Source organism: Poromitra crassiceps (assembly GCF_964638095.1).
Source record: "Poromitra crassiceps genome assembly, chromosome: 29".
Classification (NCBI taxonomy): Eukaryota; Metazoa; Chordata; class Actinopteri; order Beryciformes; family Melamphaidae; genus Poromitra; species Poromitra crassiceps.
In genome coordinates, this window is record NC_139641.1 from 6,987,146 (window position 1) to 7,004,745 (window position 17,600).

The window sequence follows — 17,600 nt, forward strand, 5'->3', positions numbered from 1 at the left end:
CACTGTAACTCGGCCTCGATGGGCGGGTCGTTTTGATGTTCGTTCGATGCGGATCCCAATGTATGACGGTTATTGTGCATAACCCCGGTTCTATGAGTGGGAGCTCTTTGGCTTTAGTCATGGTTCAAGACTGGTGTTTAAGAGTAACTGACTTACAGTTTACCTAATTATCATTTATATATTATTAGTTGTTAATTATCACTATAATTGGCCTATATAACAGCAAGCTTGGTTACTGACCTGTTTGTATATTTTATTGCCTCCTTTTTCCAGACCACACACAATCCTACTATTCCTGTCATAATGCTGTAAAAAGCCTATACTGCTGTACTGTACTGAAGAGAACTGACAACTAAACGGTTGAACTCCCATCTGTCTCATGTTGGCAGTTTCCTTTAGCCTACAAAATATAAAATAAATATATATATATATATCGGTGATCGGTAATCGGTGATCGGTCGATGATCGGTTGGGCAGATATTTCTCATAGGTGATCGGCAATCGGTGATCGGTGGCAAAAAACGTGATCGGTGCACCCCTAATTTACACAAATGAAATATGGTGAATTCGAAATGGACATTTTCACCCAAAGGTGACAAGTTTGCACGCCTGAGTCAGGGGCCCTCACCTGAGTCAAGGCACTGCGCTGCTCCAACACTCTCTGGACCGTCCTCTGCTTTGAGCCCCATCTGGTTTGACACTCTGTGATCAACGAGTGCTCCGGCAAACCTAGCCCTCGCTGTGCCTCTCTCAGTGCGCTCTTCTTCTTCCAGCTATGTGAGAAATGGCCAATCAACCGTTTACACAGCCCTGTAGCCCGGGCGACACGCTCCATCACCTCATCATCTTTCAGAGCATTTTCTGAAAAACAAAATAATTAAGCAAATTATTCTATAAGTACTACATAGCTGTATTGCATTTTAAGATTGGAAATAATTAGACTAATAATGATGTAGGAGGGAGAGAAAGTAGGGAGGAGAGAGCAGAAAGCTGGGAGAGAGGACATTTGAGTAGCTACTACAGAATCATTCCATTTCCCAGACTGACAATATATTGGCTATATAATATATTGGGGGAGGTGAAGAGGGGCATTTAGACATTACTGTAGGCTTACCAAGCTAACGTTACAATACAAGTACTGCACTCAGGCAGAGTCAGACTGAGAATGTTAAGTGAGAGGGGAAGAGGAAGGAAGCTAACCAGAACAAGTAACGTGAGCTAGCAAGTTAGGGCTAGCAAGCTAACTTTACTAGCTAAATGAGCTATCTCCTTAGGGAGAGAGCTAGTAAAGTTAACTTGCTAGCCCTAGCTGGCAGCTGCTAGGCTAAATAACGTACCGATGGCGAGGTGTAGTCTGTGGCCGAAACACTGCAGTCTGGTCCATCTGTTGATTGCCATAGCTTTGATGACATTTGAAGCGTTGTCGGTGGTTATGCACGTCTGCCACTTCGCATCCAGGGACCAGCTAGATAGAAACTCCTGCAGGCCGAGTGCAATGTTGTCCCCTGTATGATCGTCTGGGAAGTATGCGGTCTGGAGGCAGCGACTTTTCACCTCGAACTCTTCATCGATGAAGTGGACTGTTAAAGATAAATAGGGCTCGGTCGTCCTGCTAGACCACATGTCTGTTGTAGTCGCATAGTAGTCAGCCCCCTTTAGCTCATTCTCCACTTTCTTCCTGCATTCTGCATACATTTCAGGAATGGCTACGTGGCTAAAGTACGTGCGTGAGGGAACTACATACCGCTTGTCGAGCGTTTGTACAAGTTGTTTAAACCCTCCTTTGGTGACCGTATTTAACGGCACCATGTCCTTTGCGAGGTAGTAGGCTATTGATTTGGTTATGTCACGGCGTCTTCTTGAGCCAGCATCATAGGGTGTAACAGCCGCGAACAAGTCTGGAACAGTGCTTTGTTTAGCATTAGCAGTGCTAGGAGACGTAGCCTTACTGGACTTTGCGGCTATACACTCCTCGTGTAGCTGCCCGTGGTGTTTTTTGAGGTGTTGATAAAGGTTTGTAGTAGGGATGTTCATCAATTATCGAAAATCGATAATCGATCGTTAAGGATTGGAATCGATCCTGTGGCATTTGGATCGATTTTTTAATTATTAAAAAAAAAAAAAAAAAAAAAATTTTTTTTTTTTTTTTTGGACTAGGTTTGGGTGGAAATCGTTCCTCCTCGCCCCACTCCATTGCACAGCCGACTAACGTGAGGTGGAGCTTCATATACCGTAAATTCCGGACTATAAGACGCACCGGTCTATAAGCCGCGGGACCAAAATTGACTATTTTTTTCTTCTATAAGCCGCACCGGTCTATAAGCCGCGGGTGTTTTGATGTTTAATTACCATATGAAAGGGTTCGTGCACAGAGAGGAATGTCGGGAAAGCGATGGCTGTTTGGGGAAGCTCCCATTTATTAACATTTCAACAAAACAAAACAAAAGTCAGGTCACTAATCCCCAGACAAAATCACACAACAATAGGCTATATGTGCAGCAAACCTGTAACCAGAGAAGTCAAGTCACTAATCCTCGTCTTCCTCTTCTTCCTGCGTACTGAAACCACCAAAGTCCTCATCTTCAGTGTCGGAAACGAACAGGTTCAGGGTGGCTTCGTCAACCACTCTCCTCTCTCCTTCATTGTCACTCAAAACCAACGAACTCCTCTTCATCACTGTCGGCATCGAACAGCCTCTGAAGCCTCTGACGGCCCTCAGCGCCAGCTGTGGCGGCGTCATTCTCTTCATCCCGCAGCAGTCCAGCGTTTTGGAACCCCTTGGTGATTGTGGATGTTTTCACACTCCTATAATATTCCGTGCTGAGACAGTTCCTCCTGCTGCACCGTCCAACGCCTCACCATTGACTCATCGATGCCCAGGTTACGCGCGGCTGCTCTGTTTCCCTCTTTTAATGCGAGATTGACTGCTTTCAACTTGAAAGCTGCCTCGTGTGAATTTCTGCGTACCTTCCCCATGGTAAGTGAGAGTGTTGCTTCTACTGCTCGTTCTCATGCTGTCGAGAACGAGCAAAGCTTTTTTTTGGTGAAAGAATCCTCCAGGGCGCTTCTTGTTAACAGTCCGAGTGAGTGGCAGGTCGAACGTCAAAGGCACTTCATCCATATTTATGATCTGCTCCGGTTCGATGGAATATTCCTTGATCTTCCTTTGTGTGAATTCGCCGAAGTTTGTGATTTTCTCCTGGTAGTCGGGGGAGGGAGTTGATGGCCGAGTGGCCGTTTGCTTACCGTAATTACCATATGTAAGTGGTCACGCACAGAGGGGATTGTCGGGATGGCTGTTTGAGGAAGCTCCCATTTACCGTATTACCGTAACATTTCAACAAAACAACATAACACAACACCACCGTTGTTTATTTTTACAGTGCACACAGTGTCCGCGGTGTGGTGAAAAGAGGGCAAGAGAGGAAATTAAAACAGAAGTGGATTTATAGTTAGAAAGAGTGCTAAAAAAGAGAGATTTTATTTGTATTTTTTTTTTTTTTCTGAAAAAATCCATAGATAAGACGCACCGTTATATAAGCCGCAGGGGCCAAAAAACGGGAAAAAAGCCGCGGCTTATAGTCCGGAATTTACGGTAGTCTCTAGTTTTCTGGCTGGGCACGGGCCTTTGTGCCAACAAAACTGTTTTAAACATGAGAAATTCACACCGGCATGCGCCGGGGACAGCAGTGTTGGAGAGGAGACACATTGAAATAAAGAGTTCATTGAGGAGAACACGTTGTCTTTCGTATTTTCTGCCATAGGCATTCATTTTGTTAAAAAAAAAAAAAAAAAAAAAAAAAAAAAAATGAAAATATTGAACATTTTCTAAGTATTAATAAAATCGATAATCGATAATTGATCGTTAATTCTCACCGATTATCGATTTTGGAAAATTTTCAAAATGAACATCCCTAGTTTGTAGTATTGCCTTTAGATGTGGCGATCTTTGCACAACAGCGCCTGCATATTAGGGGTGGGGGAAAAAATCGATTCACCTAAGTATCGCGATTTTTAATGTCACGATTTTTTGGATCGATCTTTTATTCCAGAATCGATAATCGCAAATTATTTTTTTTTTTTTTTTTTTTTTTTTTGGGTGCTTGCAGTCAGGCCACTCACTGAACAGCAGGCCAGGCGCCGCCTACTGGTTTACTAGTGGTTTTATTACTTTATTAGTTAGTCTGAAGTAATAATTACACTTCAGGGTTAAAGTGGGTGCATCTCATTGTAAAATTGGACTTCAAACGGCCCAAATCTGGCTTCAAACGGCCCAAATTTCACGCGCGTTGGCCCATATCGGCCTGGCCTGCTTGGTATCTAATGCCCGGCCTGAATTATGATCCCAGTCCGCCCCTGTTTTTAACTATATCGCCCAGCCCTACTCATGATATATAATATACAGTCTCTAGTGTATCATTCAACTTTTCCCATGTTCTAATCTAGTGTAAAAAAGCAAACAAACTGAAAAAAGAAAATAAAAAAATAAACAAAAATCGCAATAAATCGTAATATCGAATCGCAATAATCGTAGAATCGCAATACTTAAGAATCGCAATATAAATCGAATCGGCACCCAAGAATCGTGATAGTATCGAATCGGGAGATAAGTGAATCGCCACAGCCCTACTGCATAACACTGTCTTTTGGTCACTATCCGATGCTCTGAATCCAAAATAGTTCCATACCACCGAAGTGCAGCCTTTCTTCGGTGCTAATGCTAAATCATCCGGCGGCCTTGCTTCTTGTTCGGCTGAAGCCATTGCACTTCCGAGTATTGTTAAATAGCTGCCCTTCCATTGTAGATAATCCAGTCAGTGCACTTAGTAAAAATCCAGTCAGGGTGAATAATAATAATAATGTGTCTTTTGCGACCGCTAGCTAGCTTTCTATTCTGGAGACTTCCTCCTTCCTCCAGCCACGTTTGATACTGCGCGCTGCTGGCTGCTGCGTGCTGCGTCACGTCTACCACGGTGTGCGTGCTGCTGCGTAACGACGTCACGTCTACATGCAGTCATGTCACATTTCGTCAAATCGAAGCCTTTGCGATTAATCTAATCGTGTTGTTTCAAACCTCGGTTTCGATTGAAATTCGATTAATCGTTCAGCCCTACCTGGCGCGGTTCGTTTGTTGTGTGAAAGCAAACCGGACTAAACACAAGAGCGCCAGTGCATCTGATGCACTCATGCAGTGCATCATGAGTAGAAGATGGTAGAAGGGAGCGAAACAAACACTGCTACTGTACACTGCACACGTGTACAGTACCTGCGTGACGTACGTCACCATAATACGTACTAGGGGTCGACCGATTATCGGTTTGGCCGATTATTATGGCCGATATTCAGCATTTTGCCGATTATCTGTATCGGCATTTTCATTGGCTGTTTGCTGATATAATAAATTAATTTAAAAATGCGCTATTGGCTCAGAATGCAGCTCTAACAGCCTGTGTGTTTCTCTGTGTTGCTGCTCTGTGTTGCTGCTGTGGAAATGTCCTGCCCACAGCGCTATCTGATTGGTGAGTATTAGCCTATCAGAGGGCTTCTCAGATGAAATCCGAGCTGCCTTGTGCCTTCATTCAACAGCGTGCCGTGTGGGTCTGTGCAGCGCAGCGGACTGACTGACAGTCCGCAGTCCGCAGCAGGCTGCCAAGCTTGCAATAAAGTGAATAAACATCATAGTTATCTAGGCTGACATTGCATAAACACTAGGGATGGGCATCGAATTTCGAATTTTCGAATAATCGTTGTTATTATCAAGGTCGACTTTTATTATTGAAATTCGAAATTCGATTTTTTTTTTTTTTTTTTTTTTTTTTTTTTTTTTTTTTAGTGAAATGTTGCATTGTCTCCCCTGATTCTAAGTATAGTCAAATCGCTTGGTTTGAGCAAGTAAAACAATTTTTATAAGCATTTTAAGCAAGGTTTATGGAAAAATGAATGGCGTATGAAATCCCATGAAGAGGGAGAGAGGGTGACTTTGGCACCCCTTTGGCACTCAGACCTGAGCCTACTAAATATTTAATGAACCACTCATGATTGTCAAAACTGTTTTTTATTTTCGAAAATGTCAATGTCATGTAACATGTTCTTTACTTCAGTGGTGCAATGCTTGTTTGAGCTAAAAATCCACAGCAGAAGCTTTTTATATTAATTAATAAAGCCGTAGACTTAGAATCAGGGGAGACAATGCAACATTTCACTCACAAAAAAAAAAAAAAAAAAAAATTACATTTTTAATTTTTTTTACATTTTTATTTTTATTTTCGAATTTCGAATTAAATTCGAATTTGGCCAGCGAATTTCGAATAGTGTTTTTGCTAGAAATGCCCATCCCTAATAAACACCACAATCGTCTGATCTATCATTCTTATTAGTAGATGATTCGTATGAAGCGCTCCCTGGCTGCATGGCATGCAGTGCAAATTAAGCGTGGAGATATGGTAGGTTTGATAGAAGCGTGAGTTGAAATCCGCCGAATGCACTTTCTTGCAGTGATAAGTGACCATCTGTCCCGCTTTGTGCAGGACTGCGCCGCATTTTCAACACTTTTCACGCGTCCCGCAAATTGAGACGATGTCCCGCATTTGCGCGAGGCAGAGAGAGAGGGAGAGATAGATAAAGAGAGGGAGAGAGAGAGAGAGACGAGAGAGCACACGGCACACGGCTTGCACAAAGTGGCCTGCTCGTTAACGTCACTTAACCATCTGCAGCTGTGTGAGAGAGAGAGATGAGACTGGGATCACGGCTCTGCTCGTGACACTACTGTCTGCAGCCATGAGTAGGCATGCAAATATAGGCTACTTAACCATAAAATAGGATACCAACAGCATAAAGCTCTCCAATGCTGTTTTAGCAGAATTGAAGACAGCCTCAAATATTTCTCAACAGCATCCTGTCTTTGAGATGTCATTTGCAGATATTTAGTCTCTACACTGCTACAAAGGACATTTATAAATTCCATAAGCTGCTCTAATTAATGTTTTGTTCAAATGAACCTGTAATGTAGCCTAGGCTACTACAGTTACAGTATGGTTCTACTTCAGTATAAGATATAGTAGGCTACATTGTTCTACTAGAAAAGTCTGACTAACTTTATATGGTTGGAAACATGTCGTCTTTCATATCTGAACAGAAGCCATGAATCCCATCCCATATCAGCAACCTGTCCTGTTTTATTGGAGCCTACACACTGTAGTCAGATGTGTTGCTTTCTTACTGTATTTACCGGTTTGATTTGTGGCTGTGTGAACACAAACGAACCAAGGCACAAATGCAACAATTGTATAAATTAAGCCCCTGAATCCAACCAAAGCCAAACGACCTAGAGGTGTGAATACACCCTTGTCTCCACAGTTGATGTTCCCAAGTCTCCACTAGAGTGAGCATACACATGGAAATGGCAACAGGTTATAGGTTGTAGGGCTGTCACTTTTCATTCGAAATTCGAATGCAACTTCGAATGTGGGGGGAGGGGTTCGTTTTCGAAATGTAATTTGAATGTTCGAATTTTATTTTCATTTTTTATTATTAATTTTTTTTTTTTTTTTTTTTTAATGAACCAAAATTAACCACTGCTGCTTGCTGGTAATGTTAATCCCATGTCAGAAAAAGTCTCCAGATTTGTCGCGTTAGTCTCTTCTGAGAAAGATTGTCTCCAGGGTCTGAAAAGTTGTCTCGAGTTGGATGCAGCCAAGTTTGTGAGGCAGTGTTGTGACTGTGAGCGTCCAAGCTAACACGTCGGGCTGATGCCCGGTGGCCTGCAGTGGGTTGCACCAGCTGTGCGTAAGTTGAAACGTAAGCTAGTTTGAACGTAAAGTCTCACTAAGTCCGAGTTTACGCACTACTAAAAATATTTGGGTTGCACCAAGTGAAATAGTTACAACGTAGGCATAAGTTAGAACTTAAAATTTACACCTACGTCTTACTAGGTGTAAAGTCCTCCGTAAAATAGCAGTCTGCACGGATTGCAACTTGGCACCGTGGCGCATCGTTGTTTTGCGTCCGCAACGCGCTCTCCGTGATAAATTACACCCTTTGATATTTAGACTCACGCTTTTGTTTCCCACAAGCTGCAGCACTGCATACAAATTAAAATAACCGCAACAATTTAGTGAGGCAGGATGGTGGTATAGCCTACAATACTGATGAAGAGCTCACAGATAAACGTTAACAGTAATATGAACCTAAACGAACGTTACTCAATAACGTTCTCATTTGATTAGTGTTGATGAAATATGAAAGCACTAATTTGCGGTGGGCAACATGTCCTGTTTTCACTCCACTTAAACAACCGTAAATAAACACCGTTTCCACCGTGCTTTTCACTGATTGGTCACAGATACTGTACACGTCATTGTCTGCGACACTATTTTGGTTAGTATGGACTTTAGGGTCTACTAGTTAAGATGTACCTTACGTCTCCGTGGTGCAACCAAACAAAGACACAACTTTAGTGTCAAACTAACTAGTTTGAACATAGCAGTTAGTGTGGACTTTACACCCTAACTTAAGACAGAACTTACGTTCAGCTGGTGCAACAGGCTGCTGGACTGAAAAAAAAAAAAAAAAAAAAAAAAAAAATTTTTTTTAATTAACCAAAAAACTTCGAATATATTCGAACGAATTTCGGGCAATTAAAGTTCGTTCGAATTTTATTTTGGGGAAAAAGTGACAGCCCTAATAGGTTGTGACACACACACACACACACACACACACACACACACACACACAGATCAACACTTTAATGTGAATATTTTCAATTAATATTGCAGTTGGATAAACTGAGGAAAATGCATTTCCACAACGAGTTGTGTTATTTAAAATTTTGACACCAAGATTTTTATTTTTACTGCAAATGTATATCGGTTCCAAATATCGGCTATCGGTCATTTTGATTACCGATAATCGATATCGGTATCGGCCCTGAAAAACTGATATCGGTCGATCCCTAATACGTACGTCGCCATAACAACAACACATTGTTTCTCAACAGCTGGCCGGCTTGCCTATCTCCTTCAGTATGTAGGCTAGGCTACTCATCTCATCTGCAGAATGAAATGTTCAACAGCTTGCTGCCTCATCTGCTGCTCATATTGGGCACATTCTTGTCAAATATTGATTTGATATTAACACCAAAGTAAAACCAGAAATCCCAACATCGCAGGTGTTGCTCCATGGTTTGTGTTTTGCGGATTCACTTGTGTTGTTCAGTCAGCCTAGTGTCCTCTAGAGAGAGAGTGGCGTCAGCGGAGGACCAAAATGCGAGACTCATTAGCCAATGAACAGCCAGGAAAGGGTCTCGCGCTACTTTTGCATGCTAAAATAAAGCTGATAATGTACAATTTGATTCAAGGGATGAAAAACCCTTTCAAAGTACAACACAAACTGTCTATTTTGCTGCAACTCGACAGTGCTGCTTTTTTTACTCAAGAGTTCCAGGACCTTACTTCCTGGAAAAAGAAACTGGTCCATTGGAGTGAATGGAGATGTCGGGACTCTTCTATCTACATGGCTCTGAGTCAGCCCTAAGCCAGGCAAGAACCCTGCGGAAGAGGAGAGATTTCCCTTCTCTATTCTGTCCAATAGATGAGTGACTGTTTCAACCATGTGACATTGTTCAGAAAGTTTGCTGCTTGTGACAAATTGCTGTGTGAAAGTGAACCAGACCAAATGAAAATCACAACAATGTTGCAACTTCACCCCCCCGAATCGCACCGAGTCCACCAGCTTATATGTGAAAGAGACCACACACACACACACACACACACACACACACACACACACACACACACACACACACACACACACACACACACACACACACACACACACAAAACGTTTAGTTTGGTTTAGTTTATTTCGGATGAAAATACAAAAAGAACATCACAAATTACATTTATAGTCAAAACATTTTAAAAATGGTGCACATTATGTAAATGGAAGAAAACAATGATCCAAGGATAGCCCAGTAAAGTAGCTTCAAGTTGTGAACTAGAAGCCTACTTATTTCCACTGGGGTCCTTTCTGCCAATATGGCTGATATCACCCCAAATTGTTACATAAATAAGAATATGGCAGGTTTTTCATAACCTAAGTAAGTTGAAGTAGTTTCTTATGATGCTCAGTGAATGTGTACATTCTGAAAAGCTTTTATGTCAGCATCTGCCAGTGGGCCATCATGATAAGAGTAGGTATAATAATGTGTTAATTCCACTACAGGAGAGACTCCATGGCTCTGAAATTAGGTGGAACAAATTTGCATATATATCGCCATCGGCAATCAGCCAAAAGGCCAAAAAGCAGACAGGGCGGCCCAGGGTGGGGTTACAGCATGTGATGAGGTGCAGCGTACTCGGCCATGTTGGACAGTCCATGTGCCACACAGCAGCTGAACCCGAAGCGTGGCGTCCTCATACTGCAGGCCTCGTGCCACTCGTTGGTGCTCTCGTCGTAGCGCTCCACCTTATTGGAGGATTTGAAGCCTCCGCACACGAACAGCTGGTCGTCCATCACCTCAATGCCAAAGTCGCTGCGTGGATTCAGCATGTCGGGCACGGCGCTCCACGTGTTGGTTAGCGGCTCGTAGGCCTCGGCGCTGCGCAGGTCGTTAAGGAAGCCCCAGCCGCCCACTGCGTAGACACGCTGTCTGTAGGCCATGACGCCCAAGCCGCAGCGCCTGCTGCTCATGGGGGCGATCTTCATCCACTGGTTGGTGTCTGGGTTGTAACACTCAGCTGTGTTCAGGCGCCTCTTCTCATCTTCACCACCACAGATGTACACCTTGCCGTTGAGTACTGTGGCGCTGGCGTAGCTCCTCTGCTCATTCATGGGTGGGAGCAGAGTCCACTTGTCAGTCTGAGGATCATAGCACTCGGCACTGTCGAGCTGGACGTCTCCATTGTAGCCTCCCATGGCATAGATCCTGCCATTCAGTACTGCCACGCTGACAAAGCGACGGCCATTATGCATGGGTGCCACATCGTGCCAAGTACGGGTACAGAGGTCAAACTTCCGCACGCTGCTGAGACTGTCCATCATGCTGTTGTTGCCGCCAACACAGTAGACAAGGCCATTTAGGAAAGCGGTGCCGTGGTAAGCCCGGGGAGACTCAAGTTCAACGTTTGGTACATTGACCCAGAGATCGGCACGGGGATCGTATACCTCAATGCTATTTGTTATACCGCTGTCACTGTAGCCTCCAATGGCCAACAGGATGGCATGAGGCAGGCGCGGGCGAGTCAGAGGGTTGGAGGGTCTGTTGGAGGTGACATCATCCATGGCCCTCTCTGCATCGAGGATGATCACCTCACACTCGGCGTTGTCTTTAACCAGACTGTTGTTCTTCACCTGGTTGATGAAGTAGTCGGTGGTCATCAAGCCCAGGCGGATCTTAGGCAGCAGCACAGACATGTGACCTTCACGCTCCTCGGGCGAGTGGGCGATCCAGCGGAGGACGGCCTCGAACACCGTGCTCTCCTGTCTCACGTTCAGATCGTCTCGTGCCAGGATGTCCGTCAGCTGCTCCAGAGAGAGTTCCAGGAACTCTTCAGAGGCTGCGGCGATCTGCTCAAAGTGCTCCAGGATGAAGAGAAAGGCCTTGCTCCTCAGGTCCGGGCAGTAGTACAAGTCTACAAACTTTAAGATGCCGATGCAGTTCTCCGGGCAGAGCCGCACCTCCAGGAACTCACAGCAGGAGCGGACGACCCCCATGATGCCGAGGTAGTCTGCTGCTATCAACAGCTCCTCCACGTTGTCCTCGGTCACCGGGACAGAGCGGGTGTAGGCGTACTCTATGAGGAGACGCATCATGTCTGCTGACACGGGGCCGGCCATGTCGTAGATGTTGTCCTGGGACGTCCAGCCATGGGTGAAGAGAGCGTTGAAGTATTGGCTGTAGTCGCAGAGGAGAGCCTTGTGGGCGTTGAATTCCACATCATCCACTCTGATCACCACGTCACACACTGATCCCTCCAGATGCAGCTCATCTGACCCTTCGTCTTGTTTGTTCATTTTGTTCAACTAACCTGGACGAATACCTTATACCTTCAACAGTACCTGTGATTTACTCAAATATTTGGAGTCTGGGTGAGTTTTGTCCTTCTGGAGCTGGCACCAGCTTGCCGGGCCTACTTATAGCCTCTGATGGGAAGGATTTATGACATCACTGATGATGTCACAATGTATATGATGTCATCAGTGATGTCATAAATCACTGATGATGTCACTGTTTAGGTGACATCATCACTGATTTATGACATCATCAGTGATGTCATAGACATTGTGACATCATCAGTGATGTCATAACTCCTACTGAGGCACTGTGTGTGTGTGTGTGTGTGTGTGTGTGTGTGTGTACTGCACATACATGGTCTCTGACGACAATGCTGCACAGTACATGGTCTCTGTGACTACAATGCTGCACAGTACTTGGTCTCTGTGACTACAATGCTGCACAGTACTTGGTCTCTGTGACTACAATGCTGCACAGTACTTGGTCTCTGTGACTACAATACTGCACAGTACTTGGTCTCTGTGACTACAATGCTGCACAGTACTTGGTCTCTGTGACTACAATGCTGCACAGTACATGGTCTCTGTGACTACAATGCTGCACAGTACATGGTCTCTGTGACTACAATACTGCACAGTACTTGGTCTCTGTGACTACAATACTGCACAGTAGGGCTGGGCGATATGACCAAAATCTCATATCCCGATACCGATATATATCACGATATAGCATATTTTCTGTAAATTCTATTTATAGTTTATATAAAATGACCACATGGCCATTTATTTATGTAGCAGTTAAACCCATTAAAATGTTGTAAAACCTCACAAAGGATACATGCATTCAGAATACAGATAAGCATGGCTATTCTTTACAAAACAGATAATAATAATAAGTTGCAGGGCAGTAGAATGAAACACAAACTGAACCACACCACCAGTTCGATTTTCAAAGAGGACACTAGCATTTGATGCGTTTGATTTAAGCACTAATTTGGAATCATATCTAAAAGCGGCCACTAGGCGGCAGTATTTCTTTAGTCAACGTCAAAGTACCTACATGTTCAGTAGAAGAAGAATAAAACGGTAGAAGAAGAAGAACAACGTTAACCAACACAACTCACCCAGGGAAAGCTAAAAGCTAAAGCTAACGATAGAGGTTTTGTTGTCAGCCCTCAAGGGATTTCCTTGGGATGATGAGAGGAGATGTTTTGCCAGGTTTAACGTTAGGACACACGCAAATTTGGATCAAACGCGGACTTAACACAGCGCAAATGCCTGGGTAGGCTAGGCGGACGGAGTGGAGGTAACATCTCCCTGCTCTTTAGCCTACTCACCGGCTGATTTGTGCCACTTATAAAGGGACACAACGGGCTTGTTGACACAGAGTCTGGTGCGTGTGTGGACTGTGGACGTGAGTAAAAAAGAAAACGGAATGAAGAAAGCACAGCGTGACAGACAATATTGCCGTAAAGAGTGTGATTTGCAACACAACGATATAAACGATAGAGCATCATATCAGACGAAATACATTTTCTATCGTCCAGACGAAATATATCGTCATATCGCCCAGCCCTACGTCAGGGTGCAGTGTGCATGGTGCTGTGTGCACGTCACGTCAGGGTGCAGTGTGCACGGTGCACGTCACGTCAGGGTGCAGTGTGCACGGTGCTGTGTGCACGTCACGTCAGGGTGCACGTCACGTCAGGGTGCAGTGTGCACGGTGCTGTGTGCACGTCACGTCACGTCAGGGTGCAGTGTGCACGGTGCACGTCAGGGTGCAGTGTGCACGGTGCTGTGTGCACGTCACGTCAGGGTGCACGTCACGTCAGGGTGCAGTGTGCACGGTGCTGTGTGCACGTCACGTCAGGGTGCACGTCACGTCAGGGTGCAGTGTGCACGGTGCAATGTGCACGTCACGTCAGGGTGCAGTGTGCACGGTGCAATGTGCACGTCAGGTCAGGGTGCACGTCACGTCAGGGTGCAGTGTGCACGGTGCTGTGTGCACGTCACGTCAGGGTGCACGGTGCTGTGTGCACGTCACGTCAGGGTGCACGTCACGTCACGTCAGGGTGCAGCGTGCACGGTGCTGTGTGCACGTCACGTCACGTCAGGGTGCAGCGTGCACGGTGCAGTGTGCACGTCACGTCAGGGTGCGCGTCACGTCAGGGTGCAGTGTGCACGGTGCTGTGTGCACGGTGCACTGTGCACGTCACGTCAGGGTGCGCGTCACGTCAGGGTGCAGTGTGCAGTGTGCACGTTAAGCTAACCGCGCTAGCCGTGAGTCCCACTATAAACCAAAGGGACTTTGGAGTTGAGCTAGCTGCTGCAGCTGCTGGACACAGCCATCTTTTTGGGGACCAATAATAAGAAAAACAAAGGCGCAGTCACGCACATTAGGCTACATCAAAAGCATCAGTCAACATCACATAGTGTCTTTTCTTTAATCTGCTGGCAGCATTTTTCAATCAAAAGTGAAACCACACAGATGGTTTATAGTGCCTGCCCTATTCACTGGACCCAGGCTATCATTCACTGAGAACTGGCACTGATGCAACATTGGAACAGATCAGTAACATGACAATAAGAGTCTAAATGACTATGCCTTTTGTCATTGTGTTTTATCTGCAGACTAAGCAGCTTGGCTTTCCGTTCTATAAAAGCCTTTATTAGGTTTTGACTATAATTGAGTGACACACTTTACTGAAACAATCATATCAGAAGTGTTCTTTGTTTTCTGTTCACAGTGATGTCAGTTAGATTTGTTTAGGACAGAGCTATGCTCACTACATCTAGCTTTTTTAACCCCAGGTGTGCATAAAATACAGGTTAAGAACTTATGTATTTTTTAATAATTATATATATATTTTTATTATAATGATTATCGGAATATCGTTTTGGTTATTGGCCAGGAGAAGCAGATATTTATCGGTTATCGTCTCGGTTGAAAAAAATCCATATCGTGCATCCCTAATCACCATTCATGTTCCTGACAGCAGTATAACATGGAGCTGATATTTTCTGGCCCACACATTGGTGTATTGCAGTGTTTCTCAAACAGTGGTCCACTGGTGGTCCGCGGGCGCCCCCTAGTGGTCCGCAAGTAGATTTCTATTTTTTTCCTTTTTTTTTACCTCCCACTATCCAATCAGAGAAATGTTTACATTTTCTGGGAAACTCAAGGTCAGATTACGATGCCTCTAAAGGACTATATGTATTTTTTCACCCTGAATCCAACGCCGCCACCCCTGACTCTGTACGACTTACGGTTGCGGAGATACATCCACTCTGCCTGCAGGGCTACAGGAGAGAGACAGAGTACAGCGGGTGGTTGGGAGTTCCAAGTTACTGACCAAACACTCTATTTCAGTAATTGCTGTCAGAATATAGAGCCATTTAACACTTATTTGAACACAAAAACATCACTGAATGCAACTTGAAGATGGCAAAAGATAGCCTATTTGACTTTGGCAACATTGTGCATTTATTGAACTTGAAAAAACTTTCTTTGAACTTTGAATATATTTGAACTGAACAGGAGAAATAAATGTAAAAAAAAAAGTAAATGGACTAACTAAAATAAATTACATATATATTTTTTATATCGGTTATCTTGTTTTGATAATTGTGGGAAGCCAAAAATGTGATTAATTGTACTGCTATTTGTCATTTAATTAGCCTGTAGTTTGTAATTTACAGTTGAAGTAGTAGGCCTATTGTTTTTGGGGATGTTTTGGCAGTTAGGTGGTCCCAGAGTTTTTTTCATTGTTTTAAGTGGTCCTTGGTCTGAAAAACTTTGAGAAACACTGGTGTATTGTGATATATTGAATTTCAAAATACCGTCCGGTAAAAACAGCATGGAGCTCAGTCTCCTTGTATTTTGTGACTGGTGGTAAATGTTGTTATTTCGAGGCAGACCGAGTCCGTCTACTGTTGAGCTGATCAGGATATGTAGCAGGTCTGCTAAGGTGAGGTGACCTTTCTGGTTTGGCTGGTTCCTCCAGTCAGCTGTTAGTCACACTCACAGACATGAAACTGTCCTGAAGACTGAAGACCTGGTTCCTCCAGTCAGCTGTTAGTCACACTCACAGACATGAAACTGTCCTGAAGACTGAAGACCTTTCCCTCAGGGTTGGGCTCAATTATTGATGAATGAACTTAGCATCGTTTTACGAAGAACTGGATGGACAAACCCGTCTTTATTTGTCACACGAACACACCCAACACACGCATGCAGCCAGCCACACACACACACACCCCTGCTGACGGTGGCCAGTGAAACCATGGATGTATTAAAAGAACTGGATAGGGGACGAGCCACGCCCACCCATGCATTCGGACGGAGGCTGCTCACTGGCGCATGAAGCCATCATGGGGGCTTTTACTTCCTGATTACTTCCTGACCATGCAGCCCAAGGCGAAGTGCGCATGTGTGCCATGACGTGTTCCATGACCCCTCCCACCCATAGATTGTATTACAAGAAGGAAATACCCTCTTAGTGGCTCCTGAAGAAAAAAATGCCCCTTAAAAAATTAGTTGATAATTAAAAGAGTTGTTTTATACTTTGAGTGACACTTTGAGTTTCCCCTGGGTTTAACAGCTGCCGGAGTCCCCATGCAAGTGGATGGGAATTTTCCTTTCTGGGCTGCATGGCGTCACGTGACTTGCAATACAGAGCTTCGCCACCATTTTCAAATGGCTTCAAAGCCCAGCGCTATTCCTGGGGGCTTGAGTGAAACAGTCTCTGCATTTATCCCATCCAGGCATCTCCTTCCTCCGGGGGGCAGCCAGGACCAGTGGGCAGCTTTCTTGTGTACAGCGCCCAGGGGACCAACTTCAAATGTTGTCGTCACTGGTCAGATGACCATCTTCTGCATGTTTTTAGGGGGCGTCCGTTAGGGCTGCTCGATAAATCGATTTTGAATCGTAATCGAGTTAACACATTCACTGCCAGCCTTTTTTTTTTACTGTAGGTAGCTTTTGCCAGAGGGTTTTTTTGAGGATTCTGGCTCATTTTACAAGAGCCAAGGATAATTTTCTGCTTGGAGTTTGTCAACACAAAGTTCACAAAAGTACTAATAGAATGTGTGCTTTCTCTGTCTAAAAGAGTTAGTTTGTAGAGTTAGTAGTTATGTAGATATTAGCCGTTGAGTACAGCATGGTTTCAGCGTCTGAGACAAAAAGCTGAGATAATCGCAGTTTTGTGAAATTCAATATCAAACAGTCACTTTAACCATTTATTTTTGGCATCAGTGAGACATCAGACATAAACAATATAGTTCTGAACAGTAATTTCCTCCATAGCAGCACCCGCACCCCCTCTCCTTACAACTCCTCCCTCCGTGGGCGTGTCTGGTGGGTTTCAGCAGCGTTTGTCAGTCACAAGCCAGTCTCTCCTGCCTGTCTGAGCAGTGAGCAGCAGCCTCCCTCTGGCGGCCCCTCGTCGGCGAGCGTGGATGTGGCTTAATCCGTTCTTGGATTTTCGGTTGAGAGCTTTGACGAAGCCTTGTGTGACTCTAGGCTTTATGCTGCGCGCTTCAAAGTGTGCTTTCCACCCAGTCCACCTTTGGAACCCCCCACCGCCGTG

General features: G+C 44.6%; 1 protein-coding gene and 1 pseudogene across 2 annotated transcripts in view; one reads left to right on the forward strand and one right to left on the reverse strand.

Moving 5' to 3' along the window:
* Positions 1-17,600, forward strand: part of LOC310799946 (calcium-transporting ATPase type 2C member 1-like) — a 159,948-nt gene that overhangs the window by 18,936 nt on the left and 123,412 nt on the right. The gene's annotated exons all lie outside the window — the stretch shown is intronic.
* On the reverse strand, positions 10,327-12,012 carry LOC310800234 (kelch-like protein 10 pseudogene; annotated as a pseudogene). The gene has a single exon. The product of its transcript is annotated as a kelch-like protein 10 pseudogene (transcript).